We start from the raw sequence: 21384 nt of genomic DNA, 5'->3' as shown, positions 1-21384 counted from the left end.
CTCGAAATAGCATCCCGCGTTTTAGCCATCCTTATCACACCGCATGACTTCTAGTAGTTCCCCCTACTAGCCACGCGTATCAAGCCACCCTTATCTCAAGGCATCTGTTTCAATACTCATACCTTATACCACCGCATGCGTATCAATATCACAATATATCACAATTTACACCTCAAGTGCCCAAATATTTTAATTTGCCAAAATAAATCGACGATATTTTTCACAATAAAGAGCTCAAGGCTCATGCCAACATAATCATCAATAATATTTTTCCACAATAAAGATCCCACGGCTCTATCACAATGAGTACAAAAATATTCAGGAATAAATAATTTAGCAAAATAATATTTCAAAATATTTAATACATTGCTTCAATACCAAATTTAAAATGTCAAATACTTCATATTAATAATATTTAATTTAAAGAAAATTAATTTCAAATAATGCACAAAATAAAAGAAACCAAGTTTCAACCAAACAGGTAAAACAATTAGCAGGAAAAGGTCAAGCAAATTTAAAGTATACAAATCAAATCAATGATGGAAAATATAACAAGATTTAATAAATTAATTAATACGCAACAGTGATCTTCACAATTTAAAAACATAATCCTTCACATTTAGTCAGTGTACACACTCGTCACCTCGTGTACACGACTTTCATCACATTACAATTAATATCAATCCTAGGGGAAATTTTTCCCACACAATGTTAGACAAGTCGCTTACCTCGACTTGCTCCAATTTAACCAAGTAGTATGCCTTTTCCTCGATTTTTTGATTCCGGTCGACTCGTATCTAGTCATAATTAATTCGATACAGTCAACAAAAATTATAGAATTAATTCTGTAAGAAAATACTACATTTTTCAATAAAAATTCAAAATTAACTCAAAAATGGCTTGTGGGGCCCACGTCTCGGAACTCGATAAAAGTTACAAATCCGAAAGCCCATTCAACCACTAGTGTAACCATACCAATTTTATCAAAATCCGACCCCAACTCGACCCTCAAAGCTTCAAATCATATTTTCAAATCCTTAAGTTCCAACCCCGGATTTACACAACAAAAACATATAATCTAGTCGGATTATTTGATGATAATTCAATATTATGGAGTAGAAATGATCACAAGGGACTTACCTCAAGTTTTCCCGTGAAAACCTTGCTCAAAAGCGCCCAACTCGAGCTTGAAATGCCCAAAAAATGGCAAAAGCTCGGAACCCCTCTGTTTTTGTACTGTTCAGGGATTTTCGCATCTGCGAAAACTTGGCCTCTTCTGCGCCAACTGTATGTGCGGAAAAAGTCCCGCATCTGCGCCTTTGCCCACATCTGCGCGCCTGTTTGCGCTCCTGCGCAGACCGCTTTTGCGCATGCTGGTTTTGCGCGCGTCCCTCCGCATTTGCGCTCACGCAGGTGCGGAATTTCCCTCGCACCTGCGACCATTGCCCCATAGTCCATTTGCGCATCTGCGCTTTCCAGGCTCGCTTCTGCGAGCTCGCACCTGCGATAGAATTTCCGCAGGTGCGAATGCAGCAGAGGGCAGAAACTTTAGTTATTTCTTCTAAGTCCGAATTTGATCCGTTAGCCATCCGAAACTCACCCGAGGCCCCCGGGACCTCAACCAAATGTACCAACAAGTCCTAAAACATCATACGAACTTAGTCGAGCCTTGAAATCACATCCAACAATACTAAAACACGAATCACACATAGATTCAAGCCTTATGAACTTTGAAATTTTTAATTTCTACAAATGATTTCGGAACCTACCAAATCACGTCTGATTTACCTCGAATTTTGCGCACAAGTCATAAATGACATAACGGAGGTACTCAAATTTTCAGAATCGGATTTCGACCCCGATATCAAAAAGTCAACCCCTCGGTCAAACTTCCCAAAAATTTAACTTTCGGCATTTCAAGCCTAATTCCACTACGGACTTCCAAATAAAATTTCGATCACGCTCCTAAGTCCAAAATCACCATACGGAGCTGTTGGAATCATCAAAATTCTATTCCGAGGTCGTTTGCACATAATTCGACATCCGGTCACTATTTGAGCTTAAACTTTTAATTTTTTATCAAAATTTCATATCTTGGGCTAGGAAACTCGGAATTTGATTCTGGGTATACGCCCAAGTCCCAATTCACGATACGGACCTACCGGAACTATCAAAATACTGATCTGAGTCCGTTTGCTCAAAATGTTGACCAAAGTCAACTCAGTTGAGTTTTAAAGCTCTAATTCATATTTTAATCTATTTTTTATATAAAAACTTTCTAGAAAATATTACGGACTGCGCACGCAAGTCGAGAAATTATAAATAGTGCTTTTCGAGGTCTTAGAACACAGAATTAATTATTAAATTGAAAGATGATATTTTGGGTCATCACATTCTCCACCTCTAAAACAAACATTCGTCCTCGAACGGAGTTAGAAAAAGTACCTAAGCGGGTGAAGAAGTATGGATAACGGCTGCGTATATCATGCTCGGTCTCCTAAGTCACCTCCTCGACTGGATGACCCCTCCACTGAACCTTCACGGAAGCAATGTTCTTTGACCTCATCTTTCGAACCTGCCTATCTAAAATAGCCATTAGTTCCTCAACATAAGATAGATCCTTGTCCAACTAAACCGAACTGAAGTGTAACACATGAGACGGATCGCCGTGATATTTCCGAATCATAGAAACATGGAATACCAGATGAACTGTAGAGAGACTAGGTGGTCGCGCAAGTCTGTAAGCCACCTCTCCAACTCTTTCAAGAATCTCAAAAGGCCCAATATACCTAGGGCTCAACTTTCCCTTCTTCCCGAACCTCATCACACCCTTCATAGGCGAAGCCCGGAGCAATACCAGCTCACCAATTATGAATGCAACATCACGAACCTTCCGATCCGCCAAACTCTTCTATCTAGATTGGGTTGTACGAAGTCGATCCTGAATCAACTTAACCTTTTCCAAGGCATCCTGAACCAAGTATGTACCCAATAGTCTAGCCTCGCCCGATTCGAACCAACCCACTGGAGACCGGCACCGCCTACCATACAAAGCCTCATACGGAGCCATCTGAATGCTTGACTGGTAACTGTTGTTGTAGGAAAACTACACAAGTGGTAAGAACTTATCCCAAGAACCCCCAAAATCTATCACACACGTACAAAGCATATCCTCGAGTATCTGAAAAGTGTGTTCGGACTGCCCGTCCGTCTGAGGGTAAAATGTTGTACTCAACTCTACCCGAGTACCCAACTCACGCTGTACTGCCCTCCAAAACCGTGAGGTAAAATGTGTACCCCGGTCAGAGATTATAGATACCGGTACACCGTGAAGTCTGACAATTTCACGAATATATACCTGAGCCAGCTGCTCTGAAGAGTAAGTAGTAATCACAGGAATGAAATGAACTGATTTGGTCAGCCTATCCACAATCACCCAAACTGCATTAAACTTCCGCTGAGTCCGTGGGAACCCAACAACGAAATCCATAGTGATCCGCTCCCATTTCCATTCTGGAATCTCTAATTTCTGAAGTAATCCAACCGATCGCTGATGCTCATATTTCACCTGTTGACAATTTAGACACCGAGATACATACCCCACTATGTCTTTCTTCATCCGCCTCCACCAATAGTGCTGTCTCTAGTCCTGATACATCTTTGAAGCACCCGGATGAATGGAGTACCACGAATTGTGAGCCTTATGGAGAATCAAATCACGCAAACCGTCCACATTAGGCACACATAGCCTGCCCTGCATCCGTAATACATTGCCATCTCCAATAGTGACTTCCTGGGCATCACTGTGCTGAACTGTATCCTTAAGGATAAGCAGATGGGGGTCATCATACTGACGTTCCCTGATACGATCATAAAGAGAAGACTGAGAAACCATGCAAGCCAAAACTCGACTCGGCTCGGAAACATCCAGCCTAACAAACTAGTTGGCCAAAGCCTGAACATCCAAGGCTAAAGGCCTCTCTGCTACCAGTAAATATGCTAAGCTGCACAAACTCTCCGCCTTACGACTCAAGGAATCGGCCACCACATTGGCCTTTCTAGGATGATAGAGAATGGTGATATCATAATCCTTAATAAACTCCAACCATCTCCGCTACCGCAAATTAAGATCCTTCTGTTTAAACAGATGTTGTAGACTTTGGTGATCGGTGTAGATCTCACAATGGACACCGTACAAATAATGTCGCCAAATATTTAAGGCATGAACAATAGCTGCTAACTTCAGGTCATGTACATGATAATTTTTCTCATGCACCTTTAACTGTCTGGACGTGTAGGCAATCACCCTACCGTCTTGCATCAACACTGCGCTGAGACCAATACGCGACGCATCGCAATACACAGTATAAGACCATGTACCTGTGGATAATACCAATACTGGGGTTGTAGTCAAAGCTGTCTTGAGCTTTGGGAAGCTCTCCTCACATTCCCGGTCCACCTGAACGGAGCACCCTTTTGGGTCAATTTGGTCATAGATGCAGCAATAGAAGAGACACCCTTTACAAATCGGCGATAATACCTAGCCAAACCAAGGAAACTCCGAATTTCCGTAATTGAGGATGGTCTGGACCAACTCTGCACTGCTTCAATCTTCTTTGGATCTACCTTGATCCCCTCGCACGAAACTATATGACCCAAAAATCCCACTAAATCAAGCAAGAATTCACACTTTGAAAATTTTGCATATAACTTCCTTTCTCTCAAAATCTGAAGCACAGTCCTCAGGTGTTGTTCATGATATTCCCGACTCCAGGAATACACCAGAATGTCTTCAATAAATACAATGATGAAGGAATTAAGATAGGGCTGAAATACACTATTCATTAAGTGCATAAATGTTGTTGGGGCGTTGGTCAGCCCAAAAGACATCACAAGGAACTCGTAATGACTGTACCAAGTCCTGAAAGCAGTCTTCGGGATATCTAGCTCCCGAATCTTCAATTGATGAGAGCCTGAACGTAAGTCGATCTTAGAGAATACTCTGGCACCCTGAAGCTGATCAAATAGGTCATTAATACGTGGCAATGGATACATGTTCTTCATGGTAACCTTGTTCAGCTGGCGGTAATCAATACACATCCGCATATAACCATCCTTCTTCTTTACAAATAAGACAGGAGCACCCCAAGAAGATACACTAGGCCGAATGAAACCCTTATCAAGCAACTCCTGTAACTGTTCTTTTAATTATTTCAACTCTGTTGGGGCCATACGGTATGGTGGAATAGAAATGGGCTGAGTGCCCGGTAACAAATCAATGCCAAAGTCAACATCCCTATCGGGTGGCATACCCGAAAGATTTGCTGAAAATACATCAAGAAAATCCCTTACTACAGGAACTGACTCTACAGTAGAAATATCAATACTAACATCTCTCACATAGGCCAGATACGCATCACACCCCTTCTCAACCATTCGTTGAGCTTTAAGAAATGAAACAACCCTGCTAGGAACATGATCCGAGGTACCTCTCCACTCTAGCCGCGGTAGTCCTGGCATAGCCAACGTCACCGTCTTGGCGTAACAATCAAGAATAGCGTGATAGGATGACAACCAGTCCATGCCCAAAAATAATATCGAAATCCACCATAGTGAGCAATAATAAATCAGCTCTGGTCTCAAAACCAGTGATAATAATTAAACACGACCGATACACACGGTCCACAATAATAGATTCGCCCACGGGTGTAGATACATAAATAGAAAAACTCAAGGAATCACATGATACGCCCAAATACGGGGCAAAATAAGATGACACATAAGAAAAAATGGAGCCTAGATCAAATAATACTGACACATCTCTATGACAGACCGGAATAATACATGTGATAGCAGAATCGGATGTAACAGCATTTATCCTAGCAGGAAGGGCATAATATCTGGCCTGGCCTCCCCCTCTAGGGAGACCTCTACCTGCCCGGCCTCCACCTCTAGCTGGATGTGCAGGTAGAGTGGCAACTGGTGCAGTAATCATGGCCTGAGAAGCCTGAGGACCCTGTGGAATAGGTGGGGTCTGAGAAATCCGTGGAGGTGCACCCCTCCTAAGTATGGGGCTATCCCTCATGATATGACGAGTGTCACCACACTCAAAACAAGCCCTCGGAGGACGTGGCTGTTGGGACTGGCTCGGGCCTGATCGACTAGACTGTCCGCCGAAAGCACCCTGTACAGGAGGTACAGAAGGCACTGGTGGTGCATAATATGGAACCTGAGGTCTAGGAGTAGTCGGAATACCACTGGAAGCTGAAAGTGCTGAATGAATAGGACGGCTCACATAACCTCTACCATGACAGGCTGCAACTGGGGCACGAGAATTATTATATGTGCCAGAATCTCGGGGTCTCTTAGCTTCCCTCTCTTCCCTCTCCCGAGTCCGCATACCTTTCAATCTCCTAACAATTGACACCACATATTGGTATGTGATGTCCATCTCTAGCTCTCGGGCCATACTGTATCTGATACTAGGGTGAAGACCCTCAATAAATCTGCGAACCCGCTCTCGAACAGTAGCAACTAAGGCTGGTGCATGCCTAGCTAAATCACTGAATCGAACCACATTGGAGTGTGACTCAAATATATAGAGTTCATAAAAAGATGATTCGTATTCGTGCACAAATAATATTGGAGTGTCACTCATGATACATTTACAATAAATGCTAGATTCGTCGGAAAATATCAATTGATTTTGTATCTATCGTTAAATTTATCAATCGTTTCAATGCTAGTTGGTAATTTACCAACTATTTCATCTCTATATTGGTAAATTTTTCAACTATTTCAATATCAGTTGGTAATTTACCAATGAAACTAAGCTCGGTTGGTAGTAATTACTTACAAATTTTGCATATTAACAACTAATTTTAATCTGTTAATAAATTACAAACCACAATCTTGATCTGTTAGTAAAGATTTCCAACCGATTTAGTATCAGCTGGCAAGTTTACTAACAGATACCATTCATTTGGTAATTTACTAACGCATTTTAAATTGGTTGGTAAAATTAGCAACGTAATCCTTCTGTTGGTAAGTAGTTGGTTGGTAATTCGTTACTACAACAATAACAATAACAACCCAGTATAATCCCACTAATGGGGTCTGGGGAGGGTAGTGTGTACGCAGACCTTACCCCTACACTGGGGTAGAGAGGCTGTTTCCGATAGACCCTCGGCTCACTCTCTTCAAGAACTCCCCACCTTGCTCTTGGGGTGACTCGAACTCACAACCTCTTGGTTGGAAGTGAAGGGTGCTCACCACTAGAGCAACCTACGAAAATTCGTTACTAATCTGTTAATAAACTATTATCACGACCCCAAATTCCCTCCGTAGGAGGTCGTGATGGCACCTAGACTCTAAGACTAGGTAAGCCTATCAATGCGGAATAATCATAAATATCTGAAATAAATAAACTACAATTCAAATAATTATAACTCCCAAAACCCGATAGAAATAAGTCACAAGCTTCTAAAAATTTATTCTCAATATTTCTATGTATCAAGGTCTAAAGAAAAATAAGGAAGCAACATAAAATGATAGAAGGGGACTCCGGAGTCTGCGGACGCTGGCAGATATACCTCAAAGTCTCTGTGCGCAGGTAACTCACTGACGTCTAGACCGGTAAGATGTACCTGGATCTGCACAAAAAGATATGCAAAAGCGTAGTATGAGTACACCACAGCGGTACCCAGTAAGTGCCAAGCCTAACCTCGGTAGAGTAGTGACGAGGTCAGGTTAGGCCCTACTGGAGAATAGGTAATGACATAGAAAAATGTTTAAACAATTTAATAAGATAAAATGACTATAAAAATGAATCAAATAGTATGTCACATTAAATGACACCAAATAATTGCAAATAATATCTCGTGGAATCAAAACAGAATTCCTTTCAACTTTATGAAAATCACAACAATTAATCGAAGGCAACCATGGCCATAAATTTAATATCAACAAGGGCACTACCGAGGTACCACCTCGTAGTCCCAAATTATAAATAAATTCACGATATCTCATTTTCTTATCTCATCGCGGGAGCCTTCACAATTTATTTTAAAGAAAATATTTTTTCCGAAATAGCATCCCGCGTTTTAGCCATCCTTATCACATCGCATGACTTCTAGTAGTTTTCCCTACTAGCCACGCGTATCAAGCCACCCTTATCTCACCGCATGCGTTTCAATATCCAGACCTTATACCACCGCATGCGTATCAATAGCACAATATATCATAATTTGCACCAAAGTGCCCAAATATTTCAATTTACCAAAATAAATCAACGATATTTTTCACAATAAAGAGCTCACGGCTCATGCCAACATAATCATCAATAATATTTTTCCACAATAAAGAGCCCACAGCTCCATCACAATGAGTACAAAAATTTTACAAAAATATTCAGGAATAAATAATTTAGCAAAACAATATTTCAAAATCTTTAATATGTTGCTTCAATACCAAATTTAAAATGTCAAATGCTTCATATTAATAATATTTAATTTAAAAAATCAATTTTAAATAATGCACAGAATAAAAGAAATCAAGTTTCAACCAAACAGGTAAAATAATTAGCAAGAAAAGGTCAAGCAAATTTAAAGTATACAAATCAAATCAATGATGGAGAATATAACAAGATTTAATAAATTAATTAATATACAACAGTGATCTTCACAATTTAAAAATATAATCCTTCACATTTAGTCCGTGTACACACTCGTCATCTCGTGTACACGACTTTTATCACATTACAATTAATACCAATCCTAGGAGAAATTTCCCCCACACAAGGTTAGACAAGTCACTTACCTTGACTTGCTCCAATTTAACCAAGTAGTATACTTTTTCCTCGATTTTCCGATTCCGGTCGACTCGTATCTAGTCATAATTAATTCGATACAGTCAACAAAAATTATAGAATTAATTCTATAAAAAAATACTACATTTTTCAATAAAAATCCGAAATTAACTCAAAAATAGCCTGTGGGGCCCACGTCTCGGAACTCGATAAAAGTTACAAATCCAAAAGCACATTCAACCACGAGTGTAACCATACCAATTTTATCAAAATCCGACCCCAACTCGACCCTCAAAGCTTCAAATCTTATTTTCAAATCCCTAAGTTCCAACCCCGGATTTACACAACCAAAACATATAATCTAGTCGGATTATTTGATGATAATTCAATATTATGGAGTAGAAATGATCACAAGGGACTTACCTCAAGTTTTCCCGTGAAAACCTTGCTCAAAAGCGCCCAACTCGAGCTTGAAATGCCCAAAAAAGGGCAAAAGCTCGGAACCCCTCTGTTTTTGTACTGTTCAGGGATTTTCGCATCTGCGGCAACTTGGCCGCTTCTGCGCCAACCGCATGTGCGAAAAAAGTCTCGCATCTGCGCCTTTGCCCGCATCTGCGCGCCTGTTTGCGCTCCTGCGCAATCCGCTTTTGCACGCGTCCCTCCGCATCTGCGCTCACGTAGGTGCGGAATTTCCCTCGCACCTGCGACCATTGCCCCATAGTCCATTTGTGCATCTGCGCTTTCCAGGCTTGCTTCTGCGAGCTCGCACCTGTGATAGAATTTCCGCAGGTGCGAATGCAGCAGAGGGCAGAAACTTCAGTTGTTTCTTCTAAGTCCGAATTTGATCCGTTAGCCATCCGAAACTCACCCGAGGCCCCCGGGACATCAACCAAATGTACCAACAAGTCCTAAAATATCATACGAACTTAGTCGATCCTGGAAATCACATCCAACAACACTAAAACACGAATCACACATAGATTCAAGCCTAATGAACTTTGAAATTTCTAATTTCTACAAATGATTCCGGAACCTATCAAATCACGTCTGATTTACCTCAAATTTTGCGCACAAGTCATAAATGATATAACAGAGGTACTCAAATTTTTAGAATCGGATTTCGACTCCGATATCAAAAAGTCAACTCCTCGGTCAAACTTCCCAAAAATTCAACTTTCGGCATTTCAAGCCTAATTCCACTACGGACTTTCAAATAAAATTTCGATCATGCTCCTAAGTCCAAAATTACCATACGAAGCTGTTGGAATCATCAAAATTCTATTCCGGGGTCGTTTGCACATAATTCGACATCCGGTCACTATTTGAACTTGAACTTTTAATTTTTTATCAAAATTTCATATCTCGGGCTAGGGACCTCGGAATTTAATTCTGGGCATACGCCCAAGTCCCAATTCACGATACGGACCTACTGGAACTGTCAAAACAGTAATCCGAGTCCGTTTGCTCAAAATATTGACCAAAGTCAACTCAGTTGAGTTTTAAAGCTCTAATTCATATTTTAATTCATTTTTCACATAAAAACTTTCCAGAAAATTTTACGGACTGCGCACGCAAGTTAAGGAATGATAAATAGTGCTTTTCGAGGTCTTAGAACACAGAATTAATTATTAAATTTAAAGATGACATTTTGGGTTATCACAACTATACTTCATTTTTCCCACCAAATTTAACAAGGGATATGTACTCCGTTGGTAATATAAACTAACGAAAAATGTTTGTTGGTAATATTTGAGTTGGTAATCCGTTAGTAGGTTGTTGCTAGATTAGCCGCCAATGTTTCCCGCCATATTTACCAACTAAAAATATTCAGTTAGTAAAATTTTGGTTGGCAATTCGTTAGGAATCCGTTACTAAATTTTGAAAAATAAATCAGTTACGATTTTGTTAGTAATTTATTGCTAATACACTAACAAATTCAGGTCGTTGGTAAAATCCGTTAGCAATTGTTTTTTTTTTAGTGATGGTAGGACAAACCTCAATGAGGACAATGAGTCCCTAAAGGGGTATATGTGGCACCCTAAGCGAATATCATATCGACAAAACACGAGAGATATGCTGGAGATAGAAGTAAACAAGTTTTAGACCCTAGTAACGCATTTTAAAACCATGCGAGTCTAACCCAAAGCGAACAATATCACCAGTAGACTGAACTGTTACAAGAGACATTTGATTAAAGATGAAAGAATATTTACAGCTCCATATCATAACATTTGTTGGTCTTATAAGTTATAACACTCGTTGAGCTTAGTAGTGCTTTAATTTTCCTTATAACCATGTATAGACTTCCTAGTTAGTGCTTCTTAATGATGCAATTTTTGGATGGAGTTAGAATTTAAGTAGGGGTGTTCAAAATCGAAGCGAAACCGAAAATCGAACCGCAAAAATGGCTTATTGGCTTATTAGCATCGGATTAACGGGTAGTGAACGGATTGAAATTTTATAATTAACGGCTTATTGGTTTGGGGGCGGATTATTCAATTTTCTTATCGAATAAACCGTTAACCCGTTAAGAATTTTTATCCCTATGTATATTAAATATCTCTTTCACTAATTTTGAAACTCTAAAATCTAAATTCTTAATTTCTCCTCCAAGAACTGTTAGCTACATCAATTGTATTTTGAATGTCTCCTCCAATTGTTCTAGATGTATTTCTAAATTTCCATTTCCATTGTTCTAGATTTTATTAGCATCAGCGATTATAGCTTATAAGTGTCTTTGCAAACAAGAATATCAGTTAAACAAATAGTTGTACTGACAAATAGTGGTACTGCTGTAACAAAAAGGCATCAGACTTTTAGGCAGGTTTAGATCAAGCAAATTAATATAAATGGGTTTAAATTTAGTGATTTAATGTCAAGTGGTGTATGCACTCATAGTCTATTTAATTTAGTCGATAAACTGCCCGATAACTGTCCGATAATAGCTAAATCGATGTCAATCCGCCGGATATCTTATCAGATGGCTAGCGGATTAATACATTTACAAGCCGATAACCGATAAGCCGAACCGTTAAGCGTAAATATTTGCCCGATCCGCCCGATAAGCAGCCCTAAATTTAAGCCAACATTAAGGTCCTAATATAGTAAACAATGAAACTAATAATTACATGTTGGGATATGACACTTCTTTCAATTTTGATGGATGAATAATAGTGGAAGGTGGTACATTAAATCAATTACTACTAAAGGCGATAAAGTACTATCAGTGGAGCACACCCGAGTAATATCGAAATCATACTTGAATAGGATGAACAATTAGCTAGAGCAGTAGCAAAACTAATTACAAAAGAGGGAAAATCGACCATATTAATTATTTTTTGGGAGTTCCAATCACATATTATTTTGTTCTTAGTTTTTCTTATTATTTCTTTTTCCTAGCCATGTAGTAAACTTACGAAACTCAATCGGACTACTAATTCTGAAAACAATTTTTTAAAAATGGAAAAAAGGGAGTAAATAAGGAAATTAAGAATTCCTTATTCAAATAGAATGAATTAGGGAAGCAAATCTAGTGATAGGACCCACTAATATGTGAGGCACGTGTATCAAAGTGTAGTAATGTTTTTTAATTTTAATTTTTTAAAACTTAAAAATATTTATTCTAAATTCTAAAAATGTCGATTAATTGATTTTACATTTCTAGAAACACACCGTCAATCTAAGGTCGTGTATTAACGTTCAGTTTATTGTCGTTTCCCTTTATTACAAAAAGCTCACATTTTTTTAAAAATAAATGATAGCAACGTGGAAGAGATTTGTTCCTCAATAATGCTAACTAGTTACTTCATCCTTTTGTTTTTTTATAATTATTTTTTATTGGTTAACTTACTAAGATTTCACTGTTTTCTATAATTTATCTACACTGTTTGTGATGTTTCTTGAATTTATATTCAAAGCTTTTGTAAGAACACAAATTTTGTAAATGTTACAACGGTTAGAGAGGAAGGAAATGGATGTTCTAGCCGGGCCGTCTCAAGTCTCAACGAGATTGTGGCCTAAAGCCAAATTTTACATAGAGGCCTTAAGTAAGAATATCAAGGACAAATTTCAATAAAAAAAGTATAAAATAAAGGTAAAATAATAAAACCGGCTCAAATATTTGATAAGTTGATATACAATAATAATATACCCACTAAAAATCTATAAAGTGGGATCTGGGGAGGTAGAGTGTACGCAGACCTTACCGACAGAGAGGTTGTTTCCTAAAAGGGGTTGTATGTGACACCCTAAGCGAATATCATATCGACAAAATACGAGAGAGATGCTGGAGATATAAGTAAACAAGTCTTAGACCCTAGTAACGCATTTTAAAACCATGTGGGCCTAGCCCAAAGCGAACAAGATTAGTAGACTGAACTATTACACGAGACCTTTAATTAAAGATTTAGGAATATTTACCGCTCCATACCATAACATTTGTTGGTCTTATAAGTCATAACACCCATTGAGCTTAGTAGTGCTTTATAGCCTGTTTGGCCAAGCTTCTTTTTGGGTCAAAAGTGCTTTATTTGGCCAAAAGCACTTTTGGCCAAAAAATGAGGTGTTTGGCAAGCTTTTGGAAAGAAAAAAAGTGCTTTTGAGGAGAAGCAGAAGCAGTTTTTGAGAAGTAGAAAAAAGTAGCTTATCTCCAAAAGCACTTTTGAGAAAAATACACTTAGAAGCAGTTTTCAAAAGCTTGGCCAAACACTAATTACTGTTCAAAAGTGTTTCTCAAATTAATTAGCCAAACACAAACTGCTTCTCCCCAAAAGCACTTTTTAAAAAAGTAGTTTTGAGAAAAGCACTTCTCAAAATAAGCTGATTTTAGAAGCTTGGCCAAACAGGCTATTAATTTTCCTTATAACCATGTATAGACTTCTTAGTTAGTGCTTCTTAATGATGCAATTTTTGGATGGAGTTAGAATTTAAGCCAACATTAAGGTCCTAATATAGGAAAAAATAAAACTAATAATTACATGTTGGGATATGACACTTTGTATACGGTCGAAATCGGGCACACCCGATTTTGGCGGCAGAGGACTGCCTCAAGGGTAACCTCATAATAGATCGGGCTCGAGATCAAGCATGACTGACTTCGAGTAAGGCGTAATAACAGAACGGCGAGATGTCAGCAATCGGTCAAAGATCACGGCGAAAATCCCGGAACGGATCAAATCAAAGCGGTTATTAGTGCCAATCGTGGGGTCTATTTCCGTTATTAGAGTTGTACCATAATTAGGTTTCCTCTACTATATAAAGAGGAGTTCCAATCATTTGTAAGGCATCATTATTCACTGATAAGAATATACGTATACGTTGTTTTCTTTGTCTTACTTAATGTTCATCACTGCTTGTTCTATCCTATATTGTTCGTAGTAACTAACCTCGAGACTATCTCGAATCAAGGTCAAGGCATCGTTTGCAAACTGGTTTGATTTATTTTATTGTCCAAGTTATCTATTTAATTCGTTATTTATCAATTGGTGCTGGTCTAAATCACATATCCTTAAAGCCACAATACAAGTTTAGTTGTTACTCAATTTTTAGGGTAAACAGTTTGGCGCCCACAGTGGGGCTAAGGATAATAGTTATTGTTCAGTACTGATTCTGGTAAAACACATTATTTTATGCTTGTTCTTATCAAGTATCTTTGCTTTCAGGTTAAAACATGTCAAACTCACAAAACGCATCCACACACGGTGACAATGGCCTCGGATTCCATGGTGAAAACGAAAATGTGATTGCTTCAGGAGTCGAGGTGACACAGGTTAATCTCAGGGAAGCACCGGCTGCCAACCCAGTCGACGTCAGTTTGCACGTTGCGCTAAATACGGACCTAGGCGCAAGTCTCGATGGAAGCGTACGCAGAGAAGGCCGAACTAGTGACCAAGGAACACAGGGCAGAGTAGACGAAGGAGTCAGTCTCCAAGTGATATTCGAGATGCTTCAGGCTCAGAAAGCCGTTATTGCTTAGTTACAAAATCAACATAGGGCTCCAAATAGGGTCGAGTCATCAATTACTCGTTGTACCGAGCCAGTACTGGAAAGGTCGAATGGTAGCGAAACGGGGACTGATTCTGTAGTAATGAAAATGTTCGAGGAGCTCACCAAAAGAATTGAATCAGGGGAAAAGAGAATTGAAGCCAACGACAAAAAAGTGGAAACATACAACTCTCGAGTTGACCAGATACCGGGGACACCGCCAATCTTGAAAGGGATGGATTCGAAGAAGTTTGTACAAAAGTCGTTTCCTCCAAGTGCGGCTCCGAAGCCTATTCCAAGGAAGTTTCGTATGCCAGACATACCCAAATATAATGGGACCACCGATCCCAACGAGCATATTACTTCATATACATGCGCCATCAAGGGTAACGATTTAGAAGATGATGAAATCGAATCTGTGCTGTTGAAAATATTCGGAGAAACCCTTTCGAAGGGAGAAATGATTTGGTATCACAACCTGCCACCAAATTCCATTGACTCATTTGCCATGTTAGCATATTCTATCATGAAGGCACACACCGGAGCCATAAAGGTCGCAACGATGAAATTGGACCTTTTCAAGGTAAGACAAAGGGATAATGAAATGCTGAGGGAGTTCGTGTCCCGATTTCAAATGGAACGAATGGAGTTGCCACCGGTCACAGATGATTGGGCCGTTCAATCTTTCACCCAAGGGTTGAATGAGTAGAGTTCGATAGCATCACGTCAGTTAAAACAAAATTTGATCGAGTATCCAGCTGTAACTTAGGCAGATGCGCACAATCGATATCAATCGAAGATTAGGGTCGAGGGCGACCAACTAGGATCCCCTTCCGGTTCAGTACATCCAAACAGGTCGGCAGTTAAAAACCAAAGGGACGTTGATAGGGAGCCAAGATCGAACAGAGACCGGTATCAACCATATACCACAAATCGAAGGAACAATGGTTCAAGACGCAATTCCGCCCGGAACAATCGCAAAAGTGATCGAAGACAGAATTCTCGGGGACTTATGAGCAAGAGTGGTTTTGACAAGTATGCCGATCCCACAGAGGCACCTCGGTTATCGGAATATAACTTTAGCATCGATGCGTCGGGCATTATATCGGCAATCGGAAGGATCAAAGATACTAGGTGGCCCAGACCCATACAAACCGATCCTTCCCAAAGAAACCCAAATTTTATGTGCAAGTATCATGGCACGCATGGCCACAAGACTGAGGATTGCAGGCTATTAAGGGAGGAGGTAGCCCGTCTATTCAATGAGGGACATCTTCGAGAATTCCTCAGCGATCGAGCCAAGAATCATTTCAGAGAAAGGGACGCCAATAGGAAAAATGAACAGGAAGAACCCCAACATGTCATTCATATGATCGTCGGTGGGGTCGACATCCCACAGGGGCCCATGTTCAAACGCACTAAGGTATCAATCACTAGGAAAAAATGAACCCGAGAATTATCATTCAACGACGAAGAAGCAGAAGGCATTTCTCATCCCCACAACGACGCTCTGGTAATTTCTATCTTATTAAATAAAGTTCAAGTTAAGCGTGTTTTAGTGGATTCAGGTAGCTCGGTGAATATTATCTGATCGAGGGTTGTGGAGTAGCTAGGCCTACTAAATCAAATTGTGCCCGCAGCTCGGGTCTTAAACGGCTTCAAAATGGCCAGTCAAACAACTAAAGGGGAGATTATTTTACTGGTGAACGTGGCTGGAACCATTCAAGATACCAAGTTCCACGTAATCGAGGGCGACATGAGGTACAATGCCCTACTTGGAAGGTCTTGGATCCACAATATGAGGGCAGTCCCTTCGATTCTTCACCAAATGATGAAATTCTCGACGTCGGCCGGTGTAAAAACAGTATACGGGGAGCAGCATACTGCAAAGAAAATGTTTTCGGTCGATGAGGTAATGCCGATATCGACACTATTAACCTCGGAAAGGTCGAGCATCAAAGGTAAACAGGAAGTCAAATAGCAATCACAGCAACTAGCCTCGACCGAATCAGGGAAGCAGGAGATAGAAGAAAAAGAGGAGGATTTTCTTACCCCTCAAACTTTTATTGTACCCGGAGATTTTGATGCCACCAAATCAACGATCGAAGAGCTGGAACATGTTATATTGATCGAGTACCTGCTCGAACGAAAGGTATACCTCGGAACGCAGTTAACCCCCGAACTCAGGAAAAAGCTTATTCAATTTCTTATTGATAACATAGATTGTTTTGCTTGGTCCCATTTAGACATGACAGGGATCCCACCGGAGATAACGACGCATCAGCTAAGCCTGGACTCTGGGTTCAAACCGGTGAAGCAAAAGAGAAGACCCCGGTCCGAGGTAAAGCACGCATTCATAAAGGATGAGGTAACCAAACTTCTCAAAATAGGGTCCATTCGGAAAGTGAAATATCCTGAATGGTTAGCCAATGTAGTTGTAGTCCCTAAAAAGGGGAACAAACTTAGAATGTGTGTAGATTATAAGGATTTAAACAAGGCGTACCCCAAAGATTCTTTTCCACTGCCTAACATCGATTGCATGATCGATGCCATGGCCGGCCACGAGATCTTTACTTTTCTCGATGCCTATTCCGGGTACAATCAAATCCAAATGAACCCGGAGGACCGAGAAAAAACTTCATTTATCACCAAGTATGGAACATATTGTTATAATGTAATGCCCTTCGGGCTAAAAACTGTAGGAGCTACTTACCAACGCCTAGTAAATGAGATGTTCGAAGAACAAATAGGTTAATCAATGGAAGTTTATATTAATGATATATTAGTTAAGTCCCTGCGCGCAGAGGACCATTTGGCTCATTTGCAGGAAACGTTCGAGATTTTAAAGAAATACAACATGAAGCTCAAACCCGAGAAATGTGCCTTCGGGGTTGGTTTGGGTAAGTTCCTTGGATTCATGGTATCGAATCGGGGGATCGAGATCAACCCCGATAAAATCAAGGTCATAGAAGACATCACCGTCGTGGACAGTGTAAAAGCCGTGCAGAGGCTAACTGGATGGATAACTACCTTAGGCCGATTCATTTAGAGGTCGTCGGATCAAAGCCACAGATTTTTCTCTCTTCTCAAAAGAAGAACGATTTCGCCTAGACCCCGGGATGTCAATAGGCATTAGAGGAATTAAAGTGATACCTATCGAGCCCACCACTGCTTCACACTCCAAAGGCAGATGAGAAACTTTACTTGTACTTGGCAGTATCGAAAATCGTGGTAAGTGGTGTCCTATTTCGAGAAGAGCAAGGTACGCAATTTTCCGTTTATTATGTAAGTCGAACCTTAGGAGAAGCAGAAACTAGATATCCACACTTAGAGAAAGTGGCGCTTGCACTGATAAGCGCCTCTAGAAAGCTAAGACCATAATTTCAATGTCATCCCATATGCGTATTAACCACTTACTCACTTCGTAATATTTTGCACGAGCCCGAACTATCGATCCGATTGGCCAAATGGGCCGTCGAACTCAGTGTGTACGATATCGAATATCAACCTCGGATGGCCATCAAGTCTCAAATTTTAGCGGACTTCATGGCCGACTTCACGCCAGACCTCGTACCCGAAGTCGAAAAGGAACTCTTGTTATAATCGGGTACATCATCGGGGGTATGGACCCTTTTCACAGATGGTGCTTCGAATGTGAAGGGGTCCGAGCTAGGCATCATTTTGAAACCGCCCACGGGTAGCACTATTAAGCAATCTATCAAAACTTCTAAGTTGACTAACAATGAGGCCGATTACGAGGCCATGATTGAAGGTCTCGAGCTAGCTAAAAGCTTGGTAGCAAAAGTCATTGAAGCCAAGTGTGACTCTTTACTGGTAGTGAATCAAGTAAACAAAACCTTCGAAGTTTGAGAGGATAGAATGCAAAGGTATTTGGATAAGTTGTAGGTAACCTTGCACCATTTCAATTAATGGACTTTACAGCATGTACCTCGAGAACAAAATAGTGAGGCCGATGCACTTGCAAATCTAGGGTCATCGGTCAAGGAAGATGAGATCAGCTCGGGGACTGTCGTTAAACTCTCGAGATCCGTGATAGAGGAAGGTCATGCCGAGATAAACTCTACAAGCTTAACCTGGGATTGGAGGAATAAATATATTTAATACTTGAAGAACGAAAATCTCCCATCGGACCCTAAAGAGTCGATGGCCCTACGAACCAAAGCTGCTCGACTCACATTGGCTGAAGATGGAACATTATACAGAAGAACATTCGATGGATCATTGGCAGTGTGCTTAGGACCAGGGGACACCGATTATGCTCTACGAGAAGTCCATGAAGGCACTTGTGGGAACCACTCCGGCACCGAATCACTGATTCACAAAATCATTAGAGCAGAATACTACTGGAATAGCATGGAAAAAGACACTAAGGAGTTTGTTCGAAAATGCGATAAATGTCAAAGTTTTGCACCGATGATCCATCAGCCCGGAGAACAACTTCATTCAGTCCTATCCCCATGATCGTTCATGAAATGGGGAATGGATATCGTCGGCCCCCTCTACCATCGGCCCTAGGTAAAGCTAAGTTCATTTTATTTATGACTAACTATTTCTCTAAATGGGTTGAAGCACAGGCGTTCGAAAAGTGAGGAAGAAAGAGGTCATAGACTTCATCTGGGATCATATCATATGTCGATTTAGGATACCCTCCGAAATAATGTGTGACAATGGATAACAATTTATCGGCAGAAAAGTGACGAAATTCCTCGAAGACCATAAAATAAAAAGGATGTTATCAATACTATATCACCCTGGTGGGAACGGACAGGACGAATCGACGAACAAGACTATCATTCTAAACCTGAAAAAAAGGTTGAACGATGCTAAGGGAAATGGAGAGAAATTCTACCCGAAGTTCTCTGGGCATATCGAACAACATCAAAGTCCAGTACGGGGGCAACCCCGTTCTCCTTAGTATATGGCTCCGAAGCCTTGATTCCGGTCGAAGTCGGGGAACCCAGCGCCAAGTTTCGACATACAACAGAAGAGTCAAATCACGAGGCTATGAATACTAGCCTCGAATTATTAGATGAAAAACGAGAAGCCGCACTCATTCGAATGGCTTCACAAAAGCAACGAATCAAAAGATATTACAATAGGAGAACCAACTTTCGCCACTTCAGAGTCGGGGATTTAGTCCTGAGGAAAGTCACCATCAACACTCGAGATCCCAATGAAGGGAAGCTCGGCCCAATTTAGGAAGGACCCTACCAAGTCCTCGACATCCTCGGAAAGGCCTCTTATAAGCTCGGCATGATGGACGTTGAACAACTGCCAAATAATTGGAACATATCGCTTCTCAAACAGTATTATTGCTAAGGTATGACTTTATTCCCTTTTTTCATTAATATATTTGACACTAAATCACTGCAGATGATCGATCGAAGATATCGAGACTTCAGGTTTTAAAGCATGCGTTGCACTCTTTTTCCCTTAGATCGGTTTTATTCCCAAGTGGGTTTTTCCGGTGAGGTTTTTAACGAGGCAACAATTATGTGCTACCTGAGGACAATTCAACAGTATCCAAGGCTTCTTTACAATCAACCTCGAATACTGGGGGCGTCATCACCCTAGGATGTTACACTTTCAAGAAAAATACTTCGTGTCAAAGGGTCTTGATAGAGAAACTTTGTAATGGGACAAACGATCGAATGAACCATGTCTGTATAGATTAGTCGAGCCCCGATGGCGAAACATGTACGCATGTATAAATTATACAAAGAAGCATTCTTTTTATATTAAACATATTGTGTCTCGAAGAAACTTTTCTACTATACAAGCTCCATACTTATGATTTTGTGAGAAATGGCTCAAGGACCAAGTGCAAATATACCTCGTACACTCGGGGACTGCCATAGACGATCGACAATTCGAGTAATCTAAACTCAAATTTATAAGACCTCAAAGAGGCACCACTCGATCTATAGGCCAAGGCCATCATTCTTGGGGACTAACACTTCAAACAAGTTCGAAGTGTTATTGGGAAATAAGCCTAGGAGGCATACCCAAAGGCTACGGCCAAATTAAGGCGGCTCGGAGACGTCCGAATCCCGCAATAAAAATAGGCCTTCGAATTCTTTGAAAAACCAGTTAAAAAAGGGCTACCCTCGGCAAGTAATCAAAAGGGTTTCGATAAAATCAGCCCTCGAAAAATCTTAAGAGGTATCAAATTATCTTAACACAAACGTGCTAAGGCACAAAAGGCAAAGGGGTTTCAATCGACATTGAACCCTCAAAAAACCCAATGGGTGAAGAATATGTGTTAAGGCATAAAGAAATATTTTACTAAGTCTTCTAAGCCGAAAAAGGAAAAAAATAGCCATCTTTTAGAGGCCATATCGACCCAATCTAAAGAGCCTAAGGGCCAATACACTTAGAGTTCGAGATTTTGTTCTCACTCAATTCAGACCTAAGGGTTCCACTATTCCGAGCTCAAATAAAATTGACTTAAACATAGCTCGAGGATTCATCATTATTTGATATAAAACCTTAAGGGGTCTGTTACTGTGAGTTCGAAACTTACTCGAACTCGGCTATAAAAATAGTACAATTACGGCTTTGATCAAGCCGTCCGA

The sequence above is a fragment of the Nicotiana tomentosiformis genome, chromosome 5 (assembly GCF_000390325.3).
Source record: "Nicotiana tomentosiformis chromosome 5, ASM39032v3, whole genome shotgun sequence".
In the NCBI taxonomy this organism is placed as follows: domain Eukaryota; kingdom Viridiplantae; phylum Streptophyta; class Magnoliopsida; order Solanales; family Solanaceae; genus Nicotiana; species Nicotiana tomentosiformis.
This window is presented reverse-complemented; position numbering follows the sequence as displayed.